Source organism: Hemiscyllium ocellatum, assembly GCF_020745735.1.
Source record: "Hemiscyllium ocellatum isolate sHemOce1 chromosome 27 unlocalized genomic scaffold, sHemOce1.pat.X.cur. SUPER_27_unloc_3, whole genome shotgun sequence".
Classification (NCBI taxonomy): Eukaryota; Metazoa; Chordata; class Chondrichthyes; order Orectolobiformes; family Hemiscylliidae; genus Hemiscyllium; species Hemiscyllium ocellatum.
Genome location: NW_026867498.1, coordinates 729,136 through 738,175, shown reverse-complemented (window position 1 = coordinate 738,175; position 9,040 = coordinate 729,136). Strand labels below are relative to the sequence as shown.

Below are 9,040 nucleotides of genomic sequence, written 5' to 3'. Positions count from 1 at the left end.
TATGAATTACAACAACATTTACACCAACAGAAATAAAGCATCGGTTATCAAATAGAGATAAACAGCACGGAAATAGACTGTTTCTCTATCTCATGCACACACGAGATAGATCATCCATGGGGGGTGAGTTTGTATTTGCAGCATGCTGTTTGCAAATACATTCTACTTTGCAAGGTTTGTGAAGGTTTGTAGCTCAGGTTGAGGTTTAGGGTGTAGGTTTGCTCACTGAACTGTAGGTTTGATATCCAGACGTTTCATTACCTGGCCAGGTAACATCATCAGTGGCGACTTCCAAATGAAGCGAAGCTGTTGTCTCCTGCTTTCGATTTATATGTTTGTCCTGGATAGGGTTCCTGGGGTTTGTGGTGATGTCATTTCCTGTTCATTTTCTGAGGGGTTGATAGATGGTATCTAGATCTGTGTGTGTGTTTAGGACGTTGTGGTTGGAGTGCCAGGCCTCTAGGAATTCTCTGGCATGTCTTTGCTCAGCCTGTCCCAGGATAGATGTTGTCCCAGTCGAAGTGGTGGTTTTTTTTCATCCGTATGTAGGGCTACGAGGGATAGAAGGTCGTGTCTTTTTGTGGCTAGTTGGTGTGCGTGTATCCTGGTGGCTAACTTTCTTCCTGTTTGTCCTACGTAGTGTTTGTGGCAGTCCCTGCAAACCCCCGGAGTATGGGTCTGGGTGGTATACGCTTCGATGGGTCGGGGTGGACTTGTTGGGCCGAAGGGCCCGTTTCCACGCTGTAAGTAATCTAATCTAATCTAAAAAGATTTAGAAGGATGTTGCCAAGACTGGAGGATTTGAGCTATAGGGAGAGACAGAACAGGCTGGGGCTGTTTTCCCTGGAGCGTCAGAGGCTGAGGGGTGACCTTATAGAGGTGTATAAAATCATGAGGGGCATGGATAGGATAGATAGACAAAGTCTTTTCCCTGGGATGGGAGAGTCCAGAACTAGAGGTCATAGGTTTAGGGTGAGAGGGGAAAGATATGAAAGAGACCTAAGGGGCAACCTTTTCATTTAGAGGGTGGTACGTGTATGGAATGAGCTGCCAGAGGAAGTGGTGGAGGCTGGTACAATTGCAACATTTAAAAGGCAACTGGGGGAATATGGGCCCCGTGCTGGCAGGTGGGACTAGATTGGGTTGGGATATCTGGTCGGCATATACGAGTTGTCCAGGTTCAGGTGGATTGACAGGACTAAAATACCCATAGTGCCCAGGGATGTGCAGGTTAGGTGCATTAGTCAGGGGTAAATGTTGAGCAATAGGGGTAAGGGGAATTGCGCGGTGGGTTACCCTTTGGAGGATCGGTGTAGTCTTTGGGTCGAGTGGCCTGCTTCCACACTGTGGGGAGTCTCTGAAGGGGAAGGGATTTTTGTAAACTGTGCAGGGCAATGCAGACGTAGTGCGGGGGCCTGCTGTTGGCCTTGCCCTGCCCCTTGCTCCTCCCCCTGTTGTTGAGCTGTCTAAAAAACAGCTACTCTTTCTCTGCCCTTTTGCTGGGGGCATCTGAAGCTGTAACAATGTTGGGCCACAATAAAGGTAACCAGAACGTACTGCTGGGCTCGGGCTCTCATTGAAAGCTCCAAGCGGTTTTTGTTTTAAAGCTGCTCATTTCTTGCAGCCTCCTGCACTACGTTCCCAATGTCGTGTATCAGATGGAGCAGTGAATGAGTAGCTGGTTTCATTAGAAATCATAAACTTTTCAGGAGTGCAGGCACTGCATCGTTTCATTGGCAGTTTACTAGCAGCACCGGGAGGTATGGGCTGTGTTCACGAGAAAGGAGGTGGGACAACGTTTAAAAATCACAACACTGGGTTATAGTCCAACAGTTTTATTTGGAAGCACTAGCTTTCGGAGCGCTGCTCCTTCAGCGGGTAGCTGTGGAGCAGGATCATAAGACGCAGAGTTAAGAGCAAAAGGTCACAGTGTCATGCAACTGATATGATATATTGACAAATGTAGACTGATGTTAAGCATTCAGCACACTTACCTTAATTGTTCACACCATTGAATAAAGGAGTTGGGACATCATGTTGAAGTTGTACAGGATGTTGGTGAAGTCACTTGTACAGTACTGAGAAGGCTTCTGGTGGCCCTGTAATAGGAAGAATACTATTACAGAGGGTTCAGTAAAGATTTACCAGGATGTTGCCAGGACTGGAGGGTTTGAGTTATAAGGAGAAGCTGAGACCGTCTTCACTGGAGCACAGGAGGTTGAGGGGTGACCTCATTGAGATTGATATAATCATGAGGGCTCTAAGTAACATGAACATCAAATAGCGAAGAGCCTGCACGGTTATATCAAGTGAGTGGGGGAGAAATTGTGGCATTTGGACACTTTAAATCCATCAGAAACTGCACCTCCATAGAGCATACTGTGCATGTCAGGTGGGGTGCCAGAAGACTGGAGGTTGGCTAACGTGGTGCCACAGTTTAATAAGGGTGGTAAGGACAAGCCAGGGAACTATAGACCAGTGTGCCTGACATCAGTGGTGGGCACATTGTTGGAGGGAATCTCGAGAGACAGGATTCTACCTTCATCTAGGTGGATGGGCTGGGACTTTTTCACTGGAGCATTGGAAGTGGAGATGTGACCTTATCAAGGTTTATAAAATCATGAGGGGAGAGATGAGGTGAACGAAGGGTGTCCTTCCCCTTGGGTTGGGGTTTCAAGATTAGGGAGCAAATTTTGACGGTGACAGGAGAAAAAGATTTTGAAAAGACTTGAAGGGCACAATTTTTTTTACACAGAGTGGTTCACGTGAGGACTAAATGTCTAGAGGAAGTGGTGGATGCAGGTACAGTAACGTCATGAATAGGAAAAGTTTGGAGGGATATGGGCCGAAACACTGGCAGGTGGGACTGGGTTAGTTTGAGAACATAGACAGCATTAACTAGTTGGACTGAAGGGTCTGTTTCTGTGCTGTCTGACTCTGGAACTGTCTTAAAACGGGATACTGGTCTTAAAACCATTTTCTTGCCTTCCCCCACAAGCATCCACATAAAAATCATGTGAACTCAGCCTTGAATATATTCAATGACCCCTAACTGCTGGAAGACATTCCCACTTCTGAACTTAATTCCTCGTGCTAATACACAACTTGCCTTGCTCATTGCCTGCTGCTCCTGTCTGACAACTGGCACAGAAGGACACTGATGCCCCTCGGAACATCCACGCATCATTCCTGATGAAGAGCTTGTGCCCCAAAATACGACTGTCCTACTGCTCGACCCACTGTGCTTTGCCAGTTGTGGTCGTCTCTACATCAGGAAGACCGAGCGTAAACTTGGGGAATGGTTTGCCGAGCATCACAGCCGGGTCTGCAGACGCTGAGCGGACTTCCCAGTCTCCACCCATTTTAATGTCGCTTCCCACTCCCCTTCTGACAAATTGGAGGAACAAAACCTCATCTTGTCTGAGCAGTCCACAGCCCGGAGGACTCGACACTGAGTTCTCCAACTTCAAATAATCTCCCATCCCATCCCCCAACTCAATTCCCAGCCCCTTCCACTCTTCCCTGCCAACTAGATTCCTTCCTCCCATTCACCAACCAGGTTATGGGGATAAGGCAGGAACAGGATACTGAGTGAGGATGATCAGCCATGATCATAATGATTGGTGGTGCTGGCTCGAAGGGCAGAAGAGCCGACTCCTGCACCTATGGTCTATTGTACCCTCTACCTGTCTCCACCTATCCTCACTTCATCATGAGAGAGGGGGAGGAGCAGGAGCTTCAGAACCTCATGGCCCAACTTCCGCATTCACCAATAGGGGAGCTCCAAATGGCAAAAAGACAAGTCTCCTTCCGGTCCTCCAGTGTCAAAAGTAGGTTTCGCCCCTTTTTTGCCGACAATGAGGAACACACCCAATGTTTTGGTGACACTGGCAAACATGTGCCCTGCTTGTTGACACCGAGGAGTGTACACAACATGCTCTGCAGCAATGCTGGTGTTATTGACAGATTTGAAGTTTCCATATGTCTATCGGAGATCAAAAAGGGCAGAGTGATAGTTTTTTCCCCCATGTGGCTCGATATTTGATTGAACAGCCAGACAAATGCAAAAGCAATGTTTTTAAGTCTTTTCCTCCGTGTTGGGGTGACCTTCACAACTAGAGGACATAGGTTTAGGGTGAGGCCACAAAGATATAAAAGGTACCTGAAGGGCAATGTTTCCATGCAGAGGGTGGTGCAGGTATGGAATGAGCTGCCAGAGGAAGTGGTGGAGGCCGGTATAATTACAGCCTTTAAAAGGTATTTGGATGGGTATATGAATAGGAATGGTTTAGAGGGATATAGTGCTGGCAAAGGGGACTAGATTAATGTAGGATATCTGGTTGGTGTGGTCAGGTTGGACTGAAGGGGTCTGATTCCGTGCTTTACATCTGACTCTCAATAATAAAAAGTCAACTTTTCCAATGAACAAACTATATCCATGTTAACAAGGCTTAGTGCACAACCTGCTTCACAAACCATTCTCAACAGGTCCTGCCCCTTCAATGACTGAGGAACATATACATGCTGGTGCATAGTATCCTTCACTAGTATTTACACACTACCCTCAGCAATTGCACAAGTAACAGCAAAGAGTAACAGCACAAGGATTAAACACACAGTGAGGGGTAAACAGCACAAGGATTAAACACACAGTGAGGGGTAAACAGCACAAGGATTAAACACACAGTGAGGGGTAAACAGCACAAGGATTAAACACACAGTGAGGGGTAAACAGCACAAGCGCCAGTAAAAGCAGATGGAAAGTGAGTGTAAAATACCGGTGTCTGCCCCGGGCCGCACGGCGCCATTTTCCTAACGGCCGCCCTCCCGCCGCTTCCTCGCTCGAGCGACTTCTCCTCCCAACCGCCTTCGCCCCCGCGTGACGTCTGCACGGGGGATGGGCGGGGCCGGGGGAGCCTCACCGTCACCAAGCAACAGCCACCTCGCGCTACAACTGCTCATTCACAAAAACAAACTCTCCTGTCTCGCTCTGCAGCTGCAGGGGGGGACACTGCCACGTTTCGAGGAGCCCTGTCTACATTGGGAAAGCTCACCGCTCCATTTAAACACATATTCCCACATCCCACTTGCCTGCATTTGGCCCATTTCCCTCTAAACCTTTCTATTCATGTCCCCATCCAAATGCTGTTTCAATGTTGTCACTGTACCTGCATCGACCACATCCTCAGCAAGTTCATTCCACATGCAACTCACCCTCTTTCAAAATGTTGCCCCTCCGCTTCCTTTTAAATCTCTCTCCTTACATTAAAAAAATGCCCCCCCCCCACTAGTTTTGAGTTCCCTACGCTAAGCAAGAGCCATTTGCTATTCACCTTACCTCCACTCCTCATGATTTTATCAATCTCAATGAGGTCAACCCCCAACCTCCTGTGCTCCAGTGAATAAAGTCCCAGCCTCTCCTTATAACTCAAACCCACCAGTCCTTACAACATCCTGGTAAATCTTTATTAAACCCTCACTAATAGTATTCTTCCTATTACAGGGCCACCAGAACTGTACTCAGTACTCTGAAAGTGGCCTCACCAACATCCTGTACAACCTCAACATGATGTCCCAACTCCTCTCCTCAATGGTGTGAACAATGAAGACAATGTTGCAAAACGCCGCCTTAACCACCCTGTCTACCAGTGATGCAACCTCCAAAGAACTATGTACCTGAACACCTCCGCCCCATGTCTGTCTGTTCCATAACACGACTCATGGCCCGATCATTATCTGTACACGTCCTTGTTTTAGCAAAAATGCAACCCCTTGCTTTTATTAAGCCTCTCTCTCACACACATACTCTCTCTCTCAGACAGACAACACACCCCCCTCAACACTCTCACACTCGCAGCCTCATACTCCATCACACTCTCACTTTCCCAAGCATGCACACACACACTTCTGTGCACACTCACACACAAACTCACATGCATATGCTCTCATTCTCTCATGCACACACACACACACTACTCTTTGGGGTGAAATTGTATTGGCAGAATTATATTTGCAGATACATTCAATTTTGGTCAAAAAGCACACAATCTGCAGGCTGTCAATGCATGTAATATTTTACAAATTCCGACTTTGGAAACAGAAACTGACTCAAGATTGGAATACTGACAGACTCAAATCTCACATCTTTAATGCATTGTCTGAGGGGAGATATCTTTGTTTTATAAAACCTTAAGTCATATCAAGAACATTGTTACATAGTAATGAACCAAAGCCCGCACCCATTCTAAGAGATGAAGACTATCTAAGTTTGTTCAATATATTCTATCAGTTGCATGACACTGATCTTTTGATATAAGTTCTGTGTCTTATGATGCTGTTTCATGAGGCTTACATATTGATGAGCTGAAAATGTGATGCAGGTCAGGCAGCATCCAAGGAGCAGGAGAGTCGACGTTTCGAACTGAGAGACTTGGGTCTTTTCTCATTGGAAAGAAAGTGGTTAAGGGGGGGATTTGATAGAGACATAAAAGATGATCAGAGGATTTGATAGGGAATACAGAGAAAGACTTTTTCCTAGGATGATAACGTTAGCTTGTACGAGAGGGCATAACTACAAATTGAGGAGTGATAGCTTTAAGACAGATGTCAGAGGCAAGTTCTTTATACAGAGAGTGGTAAGGGCGTGGAATGCCCTACCTGCTAAGGTAGTCAACTCAGCCACATTAGGGAGATTTAAACAATCCTGAGATAAGTGCATGGATGATTTTGGGATAGTGTAGGGGGGACGAGCTGAGAAGAGTTCACAGGTCGGCACAACATCGAGGGCCGAAGGGCCAGTTCTGCATTGGATTGTTCTATGTTCTAAACTTAGTGCAGGAGGCTGAAAGAAATGAGCAGCTTTAAAACAAAAACCTCTTGGAGCTCAAAGCTTTCAATGAGAGTCTGAGCCCGGTGGTAAGTTCAGGTAACCTTTATTGCAACCCAACTTTGTTACAGCTTCAGATCCCCCCAGCAAAGAGGCAGAGAAAAAGTAGTTGCTTTTTGAACAGCTCAAGGTGAAAGTTCACACACCACACCTCCCCTGGCCCCATCCCCACCTCACTGTCTTTACTATTGGTCAGCACCAAGTTGTCCCTTTGAAATTGGATCCTTGGTACAGCCGTAACCCGGAGGAAGTATTGCCTCACTCAGCAATTTCAACCCATACCCTGTCTCCAGTTAAGTTTCTCCCCGCTCCTTTGCCAGGAAGGGGCAGTGTAGAGTCAACCAGACTGCTGTGGGTCTGGAGTCACGTGTAGGCCAGACCGGGTAAAGGATGCAGCTGGAACGACTGAGTGAATCCTTTCCCACAATGGCCGTTCCCTTCCCTAACAAGGGAGAGAGTGAATCAGATGGGGGCTTTCTCCCCCACACCACCCCCTCCCTGAAACGGTCTCATCGTTAGATTCCGAACTCCACATTTCTGACCGAATACCAATTCTGCCATCTGTCGTGGCGGGATTCAAACCCGGGAGTCCCCGGAACCGGGTTGATATTCCAATCAATAATGGGACTCGGCCGTCACTCCTTCAATCCCCCTGCGATGGCACGTGAACTCGTTGGTGCTTCCGCAGGTGGAAGGAGTAGGTGAAGCCCTTCCCACACTGACAGCAGATGAACGGCCTCTCCCCGGTGTGGATCCGCTGGTGCCTCAGCAGGGTGGGGGATGTGCTGAAGGCCTTCCCACACTCAGGGCAGCTGTAGGGCCTCTCCCCCGTGTGGACCCGCTGGTGGCTCCGCAGGTTGGAGGAACAGGTGAAGCCCTTCCCACACAGAGCAGGTGAACGGCCTCTCCCCTGTGTGGACCCGCTGGTGGGTCAGCAGGGTGGAGGAATTGCTGAAGGCCTTCCCACACTTGGGGCAGCTGTAGGGCTTCTCCCCTGTGTGGACCCGCTGGTGGGTCAGCAGGGTGGAGGCCTGGGTAAAGAGCTTCCCACACTCGGGGCAGCTGAAGGGCCTCTCTCCTGTATGGATCTGCTGGTGCCTCATCAGGGAGGGGAGACGTGGGTAAAGGCCTTCCCGCACTCAGGGCAGCTGAAGGGCCTCTGCCCTGTGTGGACGCGCCGGTGGCTCCGCAGGGTGGAGGAATCGCTGAAGGCCTTCCCACACTCGGGGCAGCTGAAGGGCCTTTCCCCAGTGTGGATACGCCGTGCTCAGTAGAGTGGAGGAATACCTGAAGGCCTTCCCGCACTCTGGGCAGTTGAACGGCCTCTCTCCTGTGTGGACCCGCTGGTGGGCCAACAGGGCGGAGAAAAACACGAAGGCCTTCCCGCACTCAGGGCAGCTGAAGGGTCTTTCCCCCGTGTGGTCCTGCTGGTGGGTCAGCAGGTGGGAGGAATGTCTGAAGGCCTTCCCGCAGTCGATGCAGGGGAATGGCCTCTCCCGGTGTGACTGCGCCGATGAGTCTCCAGGGCAGACAGGAAATGGAAGCCTTTCCCCACAGTCACCACACTTCCACGGTTTCTCCAGAGGGCGGGATTCCTCGGGTTTCTCCATGGCCACAGCTTCAGCTGCTCACAAACACGTGTAGAGCCCCTCCCTGCCGTGAAATCCCCTTCCCAGGCTGTATAACGGTTTCAGGCTCCACGCACAGTGTGCTGCAACAGTGGGGTCTCTTGTCCAGTCCCACTGATGCTGAAAACATACTCAGACAGGAACCAAAAAGCTTTGGTCCCTCTCACAGAAATCACGGACGAAAATCTTTGCTGGCCACAGTGGATTGAGTGACTGTCAGACATTGACATCAAAGTGAGGACCGGAGATACTGGAGAGTCAGTCAAAAAATATGGCACTGGAAAATCACAGGGGAGTCAGGCAGCATCCGAGGAGCAGGAGGGTCAATGTTTCGGTTATAAGCCCTTCATCTGTTGATTTTAAAACTTCCCTCTTCAAATCTTCAAAAATTCTGTCAGAATAGATTACAAAAGTCATCACTGTCAGTGCAGGGTAGAAATTCTGAACAAGCAATTCTACTTTTTGCAGAACATTCTTTTCTTTTGTTATTCCACAAAATTGAAAGCACCATCCCACTCTCCCTCCC

At 48.8% G+C, this 9,040-nt stretch overlaps 2 pseudogenes; one reads left to right on the top strand and one right to left on the bottom strand.

Moving 5' to 3' along the window:
• The window catches only part of LOC132807998 (zinc finger protein 208-like), a 216,732-nt pseudogene that overhangs the window by 58,343 nt on the left and 149,349 nt on the right, over positions 1-9,040 (top strand).
• LOC132807999 (gastrula zinc finger protein XlCGF7.1-like) overlaps positions 6,959-9,040 on the bottom strand; it is a 34,549-nt pseudogene continuing 32,467 nt past the window's right edge.